Genomic DNA, 14,112 nt, shown 5'->3' on the forward strand with positions numbered 1-14,112 from the left:
TAATAGAGTCTTTGGAACTCAGCAGGAAGTCAATAAATGTTAGTTCAATGAGTGAATAAATGAAGGCATATATCAGGATGATGAAGAGCTGTTTAGACTGCCTCTCCATCAATATCTATGTGTTGAAGTGTCTTTCATATCAGTGCTTCAGGATATAAATTTTGTTTTATACAACATTTAATTTAAAAGTTTAGTTTTTGAGGCTGTATAAGTCCACTTGGATCTTCTTCATGAAGCCTCCGCTACTGGTTATCTTGGGACAGGGCAAAGAAAAAGCTCATTGCTGTTCAGTTGCTGAGTCATGTCCGACTCTTTGCAAACCCATGGCCTGCAGTCCGTCAGGCCTCCCTGTCCATCTCCAACTCCCGGAGCTTACCCAAACTCATGTCCATTAAGTCAAAGATGCCATCCAACCATCTCATCCTCTGTTAAGCCCTTCTCCTCCTGCCTTCAATCTTTCCCAGCATCAGGGTCTTTTCTAATGAGTAGGCTCTTCACATCAGGTGGCCAAAGTATTGGAGCTTCGGCTTCAGCATCAGTCCTTCCAATGAATATTCAGGACCCATCTCCTTTAGGATGGACTTGTTGGATCTCCCTGAAGTCCAAGGGACTCTCAAGAGTCTTCTCCAACACCACAATTGTGTGTTAGTCTCTCAGTCGTGTCTGACTCTTTGCGACCCCATGGACGGTAGCCCACCAGGCTTCTCTGTTCATAAAATTCTTCAGGCAAGAACACTGGAGTGGATTGCCATTCCCTTCTCCAAGAGGAACTTTACAACCCAGGGATCAAACCCTGGTCTCCTGCCTTGCAGGCAGATTCTTTACCACTTGAGTGACAGGGAAGTCTAGTTCCAAAGCATCAATTCTTCAGTGCTCAGCCTTCTTTAGGTCCAGCTCTCACATCCATACCACGACAGCTGGAGTGGTATTATTTGCACATCTGAGGTTGTTGATGTTTCTCCCAACAATCTTGATTAAAGCTTGTGAGTCATTCAAGTCAGCATTTCCCATGATGTACTCTGCATAGACGTTAAATAAGCAGGGTGACAATGTGCATCCTTGATATACTCCTTACTCAGTTTTGAACCAGCCTATTGTTTCATGTCTGATTCTAAATGTTGCTTCTTGACCTGCACACAGGTTTCTCAGGAGGCAGGTAAGGTGATCTGGTATTCCCATCTAAGAATTTTCTAGTTTGTTGTGATTCAAACAGTCAAAGGCTTTAACATAGCCAATGATGCAGAATTAGATGTTTTTCTGGAATTCTCTTGCTTTTTCTATGATCCAAGGAATGTTGGCAATTTGATCTCTGGTTCTTCTACCTTTTCTAAATCTACCTTTTCTAGATCCAGAACATCTGAAGTTCTTAGTTCCCGTACTATTGAAGCCTATCTTGAAGGATTTTGAGCATTACCTTGCTAGAATGCAATGAGCTAGCAACTGTATGGTAATTTGAGCATTCTTTGGCATTGCCTTTCTTTGGGATTGGAATGAAAACTGACCTTTTCCAGTCCTGTGATCACTGCTGAGTTTTCCTAATTTTCTGGCATATTGAGTGCAGCACTTTCATAGCATCATCTTTCAGGATTTGAAATAGCTCAACTGGAATTCCATCACCTCCACTAGCTTTGTTTATAGTAATGCTTCCTAAGGTCCGCTTGACTTCATAGTCTATGATGTCTGGCTCTAAATGAGTGACCACACCATCATCATTATCCAGGTCATTATGACCTTTTTTGTACAGTTCTTCTGTGTATTCCTGCCACCTCTTCTTAATCTCTTCTGCTTCTGTTAGATCCTTGCCATTTCTGTCCTTTATTTTGACCATCTTTAGATGAAATATTCCCTCGGTATTTCTAACTTTCTTCAAGAGATCTCTCAGTTCAGCTCAGTTGCTCAGTCGTGTCTGACTCTTGTGACCCCAGGGACTGCAGCACACCAGGCTTCCCTGTCCATCACCAACTCCTGGAGCTTGCTCAAACTCATGTCCATCGAGTTGGTGATGCCATCCAACCATCTCATCCTCTGTCTTCCCCTTCTCCTGCCTTCAATCTTTCTCAGGATCAGGGCCTTTTCCAGGGTCAGCTCTGGCATCAGGGGACCAAAGTATGCAGCTTCAGCTTACGCTTGATGCTGACTTATTGACAAAGACCCTGATGCTGGGAAAGACTGAAGACAGGAGGAGAATATAATCAATCTGATTTTGGTGTTGACCATCTGCTGCTGTCCATGTGTAGAGTCATCTCTTGTGTTGTTGGAAGAGGGTGTTTGCTACGACCAGCATGTTCTCTTGGCAAACCTCTGTTAGCCTTTGCCATGCTTCCTTTTGTACTCCGAGGACAAACTTGCCTATTATTCCAGGTATCTCTTGAATTCCTACTTTATTTCAACTTAATTTTAAAATTCTCCAAATCTTGGAAATCAAGAGAGTATTTAAATGTTAATTGGTTTCTTTTGGATAAGTGCTCTGAATTACAGTTCCCCCCATCTCCAATTCTCTTTTCTAAGATGCTATTTGATGTGGAGGATAGAGAGGTATGATCTATGTAAAGCCACAGAGGGAAGACTGGGTCCTCAGACCTCACCAGCGTCCTCTGGATCCTCCGCGGCTTCTACTGTAGGTGGATGAAAAGGTGTGCTTCCTGTATTAACGTGCCTGAGGTGGATTTAATCGTCTCTAGCAGTTTGGACTTAGTGTACTAACTCCAGATGCCTGCTTTCCCACACAGCGCATGCCTGCATGTGTCCTTAGAGATGACTGCGTAACCTCCCCTCCATCTTGCTGGCTGAACAGTCCTGGAGCCGTACAGGAGTTCATACCCCTGACCTGGTGTGTGCAGGCTCTTCATCTTTCGGGATGCTTATAACCACTGCCTTATAACCCTTATAACCACTGCCACCCCTCGATCAAGCACCCTTAACTCTATCCCTTCTAACTCTCTTGGGAGCCTACAGTCTCTGCTTGAAATAGGGTTGGGCCTTCTCTTTCTCGAGATCCTTCTTTCCTCTTCTCTAGGGATGTACAAATTGCCAACATCTGCTGGATCATGGAAAAAGCAAGAGAGTTCCAGAAAAACATCTATTTCTGCTTTATTGACTATGCCAAAGCCTTTGACTGTGTGGATCACAATAAACTCTGGAAAATTCTTCAAGAGATGGGAATACCAGACCACCTGACCTGCCTCTTGAGAAACCTGTATGCAGGTCAGGAAGCAACAGTTAGAACTGGACATGGAACAACAGACTGGTTCCAAATAGGAAAAGGAGTACGTCAAGGCTGTATATTGTCACCCTGCTTATTTAACTTATATGCAGAGTACATCATGAGAAACGCTGGGCTGGAAGAAGCACAAGCTGGAATCAAGATTGCCGGGAGAAATATCAATAACCTCAGATATGCAGATGACACCACCCTTATGGCAGAAAGTGAAGAGGAACTAAAAAGCCTCTTGATGAAAGTGAAAGGGGAGAGGGAAAAAGTTGGCTTAAAACTCAACATTCAGAAAACGATGATCATGGCATCTGGTCCCATCACTTCATGGGAAATAGATGGGGAAACAGTGGAAACAGTGTCAGACTTTATTTTTCTGGGCTCCAAAATCACTGCAGATGGTGACTGCGGTCATGAAATTAAAAGGCCCTTACTCCTTGGAAGGAAAGTTATGACCAACCTAGAGAGCATATTCAAAAGCAGAGACATTACTTTGCCAACAAAGGTCCATATAGTCAAGGCTATGGTTTTTCCAGTGGTCATGTATGGAGAGTTGGACTGTGGAGAAAGCTGAGCACCAAAGAATTGATGCTTTTGAACTGTGGTGTTGGAGAAGACTCTTGAAAGTCCCTTGGACTGCAAGGAGATCCAACCAGTCCATTCTAAAGGAGATCAGCCCTGGGATTTCTTTGGAAGGAATGATGCTCAAGCTGAAACTCCAGTACTTTGGCCACCTCATGTGAAGAGTTGACTCATTGGAAAAGACTCTGATGCTGGGAGGGATTGGGGGCAAGAGGAGAAGGGGACGACAGAGGATGAGATGGCTGGATGGCATCACCCACTCGATGGACGTGAGTCTGGGTGAACTCCGGGAGTTGGTGATGGACAGGGAGGCCTGGCGTGCTGCGATTCATGGGGTCGCAAAGAGTCGGACACGACTGAGCAACTGAACTGAACTGAACTGAGGGACCTAAGTCTCATGACTGATGGATCATGTTGGAGTGTGTAATTAATATATGTGTCTTCTAGCCTTTGCTTTTGATTAGGAAGCTTTTGGTTGGAAAGTCAAATGACAAATGAGAACTAGAGATGGATGGGATTTAGTATATCGATATAAAAAAATATATGCCAAAATATGCCATTACTTACAATCCCTATAAAAATTCATTTTCTAAAGGTTTTAGTATGCTCACAAAATAATTTATATGTAAAGAAAAAGCATAGCAGACTCTGTTAATAAAGCTGAAGTCAGGTAACCTGTGAGTTGCATTGTTTTCTAGATAACCCAGATGTGTCTTCTTTCTCATAACATTTTCCCCACCCCTGCCCTGACTCCAGTATTATAAACACTGGCTTTTATGCCAGTTACAATGAGGCTAAAGTACGCTTTATTTTGCATATGTTATGTATGATATGCAAGCCTTTTGAACCTATAATAGCTACTAAAGCAGCGAGCAGATGGTAATCCCCACGAGAGTAGGCTCACCATGCAATCACAGAACAACAAAAGGAACCCACTCCTTTAAAACTGAGCTTTCTATTTTTGTACAAATATCTTAAGTACTTTCTAAGGTCATTCATTCATCCATTCATTCCATTATTTCAGAAACACAGTGTTGAGGACTTGCTATGGACTGGACGCTGTTTTAAGTTCTGAGCAATACACAATTGAGTAACACAATCTTTGCTCTTAAGAAGTTTAGTCTCATTCTGTTCATCATCCTCATGACTGTTACCATTTTCAGTCTTAGCTAAACATGCTGATGTAATTGCATACTCACTGTAGTACAGCACTCAGGAGGGCATGCCTGGGAGTTAGATAAGGGCGCTTCAAAAGGGCCTACTTACGAGCTGTTTATCTTGAACGAGTTCATTGGCGTCTCTAAGCACTGGCTCATCTGTACAGTCCATGGAAGTCTCCAGGCCAGAATACTGGAGTGGGTAGCCTCTCCAGGGGATCTTCCCAACCCAGGGATCAAACCCAGGTCTCTCACATTACAGGGGGATTCTTTACCAGCTGAGCCACAAGAGAGGTAAGGTGGTGCTAAAAATTATGAGTTACATTCATGTAGAAAGGTTACAGACATAAGAATAGGAGTTTGGAAAGCTAAGTGAAATTCCTAGACGTGCCTTTTAAATTTTGGGGGCCTCATATATAACTGCAACTGTTACCAACGCCCTCTTTAAAAACTGATTTTCTCCAAGGTTCACATGCTGTCTAGTTGACAGATACAGTGTGTCGATGACACAGATTCAAGGAACAGGGAAATAGCCTCCCTTTGCCTGAACTGGGTGACCCTGCAAGACACAGAAGTGGCACAACCAAAACTTTCCTCACTGGCTACACCTCTGCTTCCCGGGCATAACTTACTCTTACCAAACCGTCAGAGGCCTCGCTGTGCAGTGGAATGAACAGAGAGGAGCATCTTAGTATGCACTCCTGAATGATCTCTAAAATCAATCACGATTTCACATTTCATAAATCGTCAGACTTGTTAAGAACTTTTCAATTCTTTTGAGTGCTCATCTAAAACTGCACTATCAATTCAACTTTATCTACTTCCATTTTCACTTCTGTATTGTTGAAAGTGAAAATGTTAAGTCGCTCAGTTGTGTCTGACTCTTTGAGACCCCATGAACTGCCCGTGGAATTTTCCAGGCCAGAATACTGGAGTGGGTAGCTATTCCCTTCTCCAGGGTATCTTCCCAACCCAGGGATCAAATGCAGGTCTCCTGGATTTCTGGCAGATTCTTTACCAGCTGAGCCACCAGGGATACCCCCTGTGTTGTTATTGTATGTTCATAAATGGCATTACATTTGGACAGAGAGAGTCTCAGAATGGCATCATGGTATTGTTAGCAGAATGCCAAGCTAGGGCCCTGAGTACCATTCCTGATTGCTACTATGTTGCCAAATCTCTGAGGGACCCTAGTGTGGTGCTTAAGAACCACAGGCCTGCATCATTCCTTACGTGACATTTTAATACACTGTGCACTCTCAGCTGCTTGATCATGTCCTACTCTTTGTGACCCCACGGACTGCAGCCCATCAGCCTCCTCTGTCCATGGAATTTTCCAGGCAAAAATAATGGAGTGGGTTGCCGTTTCCTACTCCAGGGGGTCTGCTCGACCTAGGGACTGAACCCATGTCTCCTGCCTTGGCAGGTGGATTCTTTACCACTGCAGCACCTGGGCAGCCCTGGTTTACTTACCTTCTAAAAGTCTCTGTTTCCCCGTGATTCAGCAGAAATAACTATACCTAAGCCACAGTTTAGCTGTTTTGAATAAATGAATATTTCATGTTTAGCTTGGTGAATTGGAAGTGCTCAATATTCTCATCTGTAAAATGAAAGCATTAGATGATTAATTCTAAGAACTCTTCTAGGACTGACATCTAAGGAGCTATCTTATTCCTCTTGTCATCTCCCTATTCTCATAAGAAAGGGCTCCCCCAGGGTGGTATTAAATGATTGACTTTCAAGCTCTTCTTTAAGGGACTTCAAACATTTATTATTTGGTAATTAAGAATAATTAGGTTTTAGTTTTCTTTTCACCCTCCTCCCACAACCAGGTCAGGGGAATGATTGATAGTTGTTTAACTTAACTGAAAGACTATTTCTGAGAGTTGCATTTTTCTTTCTTTGACTTTTGACTGAAGTGAGTCTACCAGGAGCTATCTATGGTCAGTCTTCCTGAGAACTTAGCACTTATTCAAATTCAGTTTTCCAATGAAATAGAGTTATGAATGTCCTGAAAAAGAAACTTGAAAGTAGACAGTTGAAGCATCACTGGATTTCTAATAGGATGACTGTGTGTTTTAAAAGTTGCACGTGTGATTCTAAAATGTTTAGCGTCTGTCCTGCTCATTAATTCATAAAAGGGGGCCTGCTTTTCCAAAACAGAGTCAACTTGGGAAAATTCACTGGAAAGGTGGATACCACAATAATCTTCCAACTAAAAAATGCTTTGGAAATTCATTTATTTTTGTTTATTTTTGGCTTTGCAATGAAGCAGGAATTAAAAAAAAAAACTAGGCACTAGGTATTATGTAAACAGCTCCCTTAGCTAGAACGATTGGAGGAAAAAGTGAGATTGAGTAACACTAAAGCCAAATTATCCTTGAAATCTATGTCACCATGAAAAATGCATGTAGCTCAAAAGTAACCAAATCATCAACAAAATTCACACAACTGTGTAAGTATATGAATCTGTGTTATAGAAGATGATAATTCAAAATGAGTTTTACTGTAAGTTTCCAAACACACACTGCATGTCAGAGAAAGTGGCTAGAATTAGTATAAGGAGCCTTACAAACACTTCGGTCTCAAGTGGCCAGCCTAAGGCTGGAGAACCCAGTGTGGGCTGACTTTATTACTAGGCATGTCTTTCCTACACAGGGCACTGGCAGAGCAGGTTTTCATAACTTCCTGCCATTGTTTATACTCAGCCCGCGGGCAAGATGGTGAATATCGTTGATTAATCACGTAGGAAACAAACAGGGATGCTCTTTTCCAAGTTGCCAATTCAGCAAACGGAGAAGTAAGGAGGGATAAAGAGGCTTCATGAGACCCATGGTGATTCTGAGAGTCACTGGCTGACCAGAAGCAAGCACTCAATGTGCGAGGAGTGGGATGAAATCTGGAAGCAACCTGGAAACATCACTAAGAAATTAAGCTGCAAATAGGGAAGTCAAGCTTAATGAGAGGACAGAGCCTTCAGTCTCAACCAAGAGCAGTGTTGCCCCTCGGGGCACTCTTGGCTGTCAGGAGTCACAGTGGACGAGGGATGGGGCTGCTATTGCTATCTAGAGCTTGCAGACCAGGGGTGCTACCGAACATGTTTTAAACGCCCCAAATGCCCCCAATATTAAATAGTTCTCCAGCCCCCAGTATTAAAAGTCCGACTGTGGTAGAAACCCTGCTATAGATGCTTGTGGTATGAACTCAGTGAGATGGATACGATGGTATATGGGAAGAAGGGCCTGTATTTACTAATTAAGGAGTTTAAGCAATTCAAGAATTTATAGATGATACACTGTTCCTTTCTTTGGATTTTTTTGGAGTATAATTGATTTAAAATATTGTGTTAATTTCAGGCTCACATGCAAGTGTTTCAATTACATATATATGTGTGTGCATATTTGTACATATATTTAATTATTTTTCATTATAGCTTATCACTTTAAGAGACTGACCACAGTTCCCTGTGCTAAACAGTAAATCCTTGTTGCTTATGTATTTTACATATAGTAGTTTTTGTCTGTTATACCCGTACTCCTAATATATCCCTCCCCTGTCCCTTTCCCATTTGGTAACCATAAGCTTGTTTTCTGTGTCTGTGAGACTATTTCTGTTTTACATATAGACACATTTGTGTTTTTTTAAGTATAGTTCATTTGCAATGCTGGGTTAGTTTCAAGTGTACAGTAGAGTGAATCAGTCGTACATATACATATTTGCACTCTTTTTAGATTCCTTTCCCAAATAGGTGAGTACAGAGAATTGAGTAGCGTCCCCGTGCTGTACAGCAGGCCCTTATCAGCTGCTGGTGCTAGTGGCAAAGAACCTGCCTCCAGTGCAGGAGACACAAGAGACAGGCTTCGGTCCCTGGGCTGGGGAGACGCCCTGGAGGAGGGCACGGCCATCCACTCCAGTGTTCTTGCCTGCAGAATCGGCAGGGTGACAATATACAGCCTTATCATACTTGCACAGTTTGGCACCAGTCCGTTCTTCCATGCCTGGTTCTAACTGCTGCTTCTTGACCTGCATACAAATTTCTCAAGAGGCAAGTCAGGTGGTTTGGTATTCTCATCTCTTGAAGAATTTTCCACAGTTTGTTGTGATCCACACAGTCAAAGGCTTTGGCACACAAATAAAGAGACACAATAAAGCACACATAGATGTTTTTCTGGAACTCTCTTGCTTTTTCTATGATCCAACAGATGTTGGCAATTTGATCTCTGGTTCCTCTGCCTTTTCTAAATTCAGCTTGAACATCTGGAAGTTCTCAGTTCACACACTGTTGAAGCCTGGCTTGGAGAATTTTGAGTGTTACTTTGCTAGCGTGCAATATGAGTGCAATTGTGCGGTAGTTGGAGCATTCTTTGACATTGACTTTCTTTGGGATTAGAATGAAAACTGACCTTTTCCAGTCCTGTGTGGCCACTGCTGAGTTTTCCAAATTTGCTGGCATATTGAGTGCAGCACTTTCACAGCATCATCTTTTAGGATTTGAAATAGCTCAGCTGGAATTTCGTCACCTCCACTAGCTTTGTTCATAGTGATGCTTCCTTTCAGCATATACGTCTTTTACCTCCTTGGTTAAGTTTATTCTTAAGTATTTTTTAAATGTGACTTTTAATGGGAGTTTTTTAAAATTTATCTTTCTGACATTTCATTGCTAATATAAATAAATACAACAGATTTCTGTATATTGATCTCGTCTCCCAATGCCTTACTGACATCATGTATTAGTTCTAATAACATCTGTGTGGAGACTTTAGGGTTCTCTCTAAACAGTATCAAGTCATCTGCAAATAGGATAACGTTACCTCTTTCCTTTCAATTTGGATGCCTTCTTCCTTTTCTTGTCTGGTTGCTGTGGCTAGGACTTCCAATACTATGTTGAATAGATGTGGTGCGAGTGGGCATCCTTGTATTGTTCCTGAATTTAGCAGGAAGGCTTTCAGCTTTTCACCTTTGAGTATTATGTTGGCTGTGAGTTTGTCATAAATGGTTTTTGTTATGTTGACATATGTTCCTTCTATTCCCATTTTGGTGAGAGTTTTTATCATGAAAAGATACTGACTTTTGTCAGATGCTTTTTCTTCATCTGTTAAGATGACTATGTGGTTTTGGTCTTTTCTTTTGTTAATGAATCACATTGATTGATTTGTGTACATTGAACCATCCTTGTGACCTTGGAATGAATTTAACTTGATCATGGTCAATGATGCTTTTTTATGTATTGCATTCAGTTTGCTTATTTTTATTGACAATTTTGCATCTTATATTCATCAAAGTATTGGCCTGTAGTTTTCTTTTTTGTAGGAAAAAGTCTGGCTTTGGTATCAGGGTGATGGTGGCTTCACAGAACCCCTTTGCGAGTGCTCCTTTTTCTCCAGTCTTTTGGAATAGTTGAGAAGATGAGGCATAAAGTCTTCTTTGTATGTTTGGTAGAATTATCTGGCAAAGTCATCCAGTACTGGATTTTGTTTGCAAAAAAAAAAAGATTTTTTACAGATTCTATTTCAATTCTAGTGATCAGTCTGCTCAAATTATCTATTTTTTAATTCAATTTTGGCAGGCAGTATGTTTCTTGAAACTTGTCCATTCATTTTAGTTTTTCCAATATGTTGGTTGTAAATGTTCATAGTATTCTCTTAGGATTTAAAATTTTCTCTGGTATTAGTTATTTCAGCTCTTTCATTTCTTATTTTGTTTATTTGGATTCTCTCTCTCTTTCCTTCTTGGTGAACCTGGATAGTGCTCTGTATACTATTCTGTATAAATCTATTTATAAAATAAATGTTTATATTTAATAATAAACAAATATATTTTTATCACAATATAATTATTATTTATTAATTTGTTTATGTTATCATTTACATTATAAATAAACACAGTGAATAGTTAATAAATATAAATATTTAATTTATAAATAATAATATATATTGTTATATAAATATTATTTATATAAAAATAAATCTCTTCATTTTATAACTAAAGTATAGATTTTGTCATACTTAAAAAAATCAGCTCTTAGTTTTATTGGTATTTCTTATTGTTTTCTATCTATATTTTATTTTCTTTCTAATCCTTAGTATTTTCTCCTTTCTGCTGAATTTAAATTTTGGTTGTTCTTCTGATTCTTTTAGGTGGTAAGTTAGATTGTTAATTTGAGATTTTTGTTTGTCTTTTTAATTCATATTAAGCACTTATTTTTAATTGAACTATAGTTGATTTGCACTGCTGTGTTAATTTCAGGTGTATAGCAAAGTGCTTATATATATGTAATTATAGGTGTATATGTATATATCTTTTATTGTAGTTCTTCATGCTTACTATTTATTGTATCTATTAATTGTACTTATAATTGCATTCACAATTTTTGATGGTTTTTAAAGATTTTTTACTGGTTTTTAAGTTTCTTCAATCCTTTTACATATTTGCCTCTTCTATTCTGATTTTCCCTTTTCTATAGATTCTTGTTTCTTTTCTGTACAGAGAACCTTATTTCTCTTAGGGTGGGACTAGTACTGCTGAATCACTTTGGTTTCGATGGGAAGCCCTGTGTAGACTGTGTGGGCCCAGCGTTTTTGGCCTTTTCTAATTATTTACCCTCCTTCTATTCTGAATGGTAATCTTTCTGAGTAGAGTATCCTAGGTTGCAAGTTTTTCTCTTTCAAGACTTTGAATATATTTTGCCACTCCCTTCTGGCCTGCCATAATTTCTTTAAATGTATTTTCAGTTCTCTTCTGTCTCTCTTCTCCTTCTGAAAACGCGTTATGTGTAGGTTGGCGTGTTTTGCACTACCCCACAGAACTCTGACGTTATTTTCCTTTTCATCTGTCTGTCTGCTGTTCTGACTGGGTACTTTCCACTATTCTGTCTTCCAGGTCACTTATCCTTCTGTGTCATTTAGTCTGCTATTCATTGCTTCTAAATTGGTTTCTATCTCAACAACTGAATTGTCTCATTTTGATTGGTTCCTTCATAGTTCTACTTCTGTTATATTTATTTGCATTTCCATCAATAATTTTCCTTAATTCATTTAGCATCTTTAGTACCTTCTTTTTGAACTAAGGATCTAATAGACTGATGAGGTTAGTTGTTCTTTCAGGGGATTTCTCTTATTCTTTTAATTTGTCATAGTTCCTCTGCTTTTTAATTTTATTTCAGTTCCTCTGCCTCTATCAATTAGGAGAAACATTTATCTACTGAAGTCCTGAATGGATGGTTTATATGGGAACATCCCTGTGCAGACTGTGTGAGTCCAGTATTTTGGGCTCAAGGGCCGGTTTCTGTACGGATACCAGCAACACCTTTCCCCAGAGCGCCCTGGCCATTATCTCCACGATAGGGGGTGTGGTTGGGTGTCTAGATCTGACACTGGAAGTGGGGTACCCTTGAGAGCACACCCTGCCCCACAGGAGGTGACCACTGAAGCCTGCGAGGCCCATGTGGTCAGTGAATATCTGAGCCACCCGTGTGGGTGCCCACGGTTCCACCCAGACAGCCCGAGGCTGCATCCCTCTCTCCGGCGTGTTCGTCCCAGACCTCGTGCTGAGCTGCGGCCACAGGAGCTGCAGAGGCTGTGCCGCTGTCGGGGAGCTGGACTGCTCTGGGGCAGACCTTGCCCAGAATCTGTCCATCCTGGATCAGCACGGAGTGGGCAGAGCTCGAGGGCTCCTACTGGGCAAGGAAATGTTGCACACTCCTGCCCAGGGCGGGTCCAGCCAAGACCTGGTGCCCAGAGGTTGTGTTTCTGTGGCGCCCCGGGTGCCTGTGCTGACAACGTCTGCTGCAGCTGCCCGCCACCCATGCCTGCTGCTGTGCCCGCTGCAGGGGTCTCCACACCGCCCGAGGACCACACTCCAGGCCCTCTGGGCTGCTCTCAGGCTCCTCGATTGAGTCCTCTTCCCAGGTCTACCTGCCTGAGACTCAGAGCTTAACTGCTGCATGTCCCGTAGATGCTACTGGTGTGCAGGCTGACAAGCCTGCCCCGTCCGCAGTCACTCCCATGTGTGAGCTGACTGTGGTCTCCATGGTCTGGCCAGGATCATACTCAGGGGCTCTGGTCTGTCTGCAAGTAGACGGCTTCTCCGCCCTGATTTCATGCCAAGCTGCAACGTGGAGCACGCGGGGCTGCATTTCCCAGTCCAGGGGTTTCTCCTCTTGGGATCTGGGAAATGTGTCAAGACACAGTTTCCCTCTGCCCTGCGTGGGCACACTCCCTGAGAACAGAGTCTAGGCTTCTCCAGACCCTCCATCTGCCCAGCAGATTTCCCAGCAGGATAGGGTACTTCCCAGGTCGAGGGTCTGCCCGCGTGAACCTTCTCTCCCTTACAGATCCTTCCCAGGGGACACCAGTCCCGTCCTGACCCTTTTTTATTTTCTGTTCTACCTAGATTCATGGAGATCTGTCTTGTAGCTTTGGTTGTATAGGAGGAGATCTTCTGCCCGTTTCCAGACAGTGTTCTGTGAGAACGGTTCCACATGCAGATGCATTTTTGACATGCTTGTGGGGGGAGGTGAACCCCACACCCTCCAAGTCCATCATCCTTCTGATCTCTGTGTCCTTTGAATTTTTTGATATGATAATTATTTTAATTAGAAAGGTCATTCAAAATCACCTAGTGGACAATTACAGTCATATGTCCCAGAGAGGATTTTTTTCTGGTAAAACCAGAAGACTCCATTACTTGAATGGTAATTGTAAACATACTAGAGTTTTCCAAATTGTTCCTGTCAATTTCCTTTTAAATTATTATTAAATTACCTCTATATACCCCTCTTTCCCAAACAACCACTCACTAATGTCAAAATTAGTGACATTAGTGAAATTAAATATTTGTTCTGCATATTTTCTTCCTTAAACTTTCTGTCATGCCCTACAAACCCTGTAAATCTTTTTATTTTCCTTTTTTAAATGCACTAAAAGAAGTGCTTATTTTTATGTTTCTGTTACTGAAAATTTACTATTCCTCTTTTCTGTCTCCTCCCCAATATATGTCTTTTAATTTCAAACACCCTGGTGAAACTAGCTAACATTCCTATAAATATTCCATTCTCTATAAGGTAAAAGGCCTATGAGGTAGTTTGTGTGATAAAGAAGTTGCTTTGGTGGTTGCTAAGAGAAATCCTTTAGAGAATTCATAATAAATGAATGCAGGAAGACT

Source organism: Bubalus kerabau, chromosome 1, assembly GCF_029407905.1.
Source record: "Bubalus kerabau isolate K-KA32 ecotype Philippines breed swamp buffalo chromosome 1, PCC_UOA_SB_1v2, whole genome shotgun sequence".
NCBI lineage: Eukaryota > Metazoa > Chordata > Mammalia > Artiodactyla > Bovidae > Bubalus > Bubalus kerabau.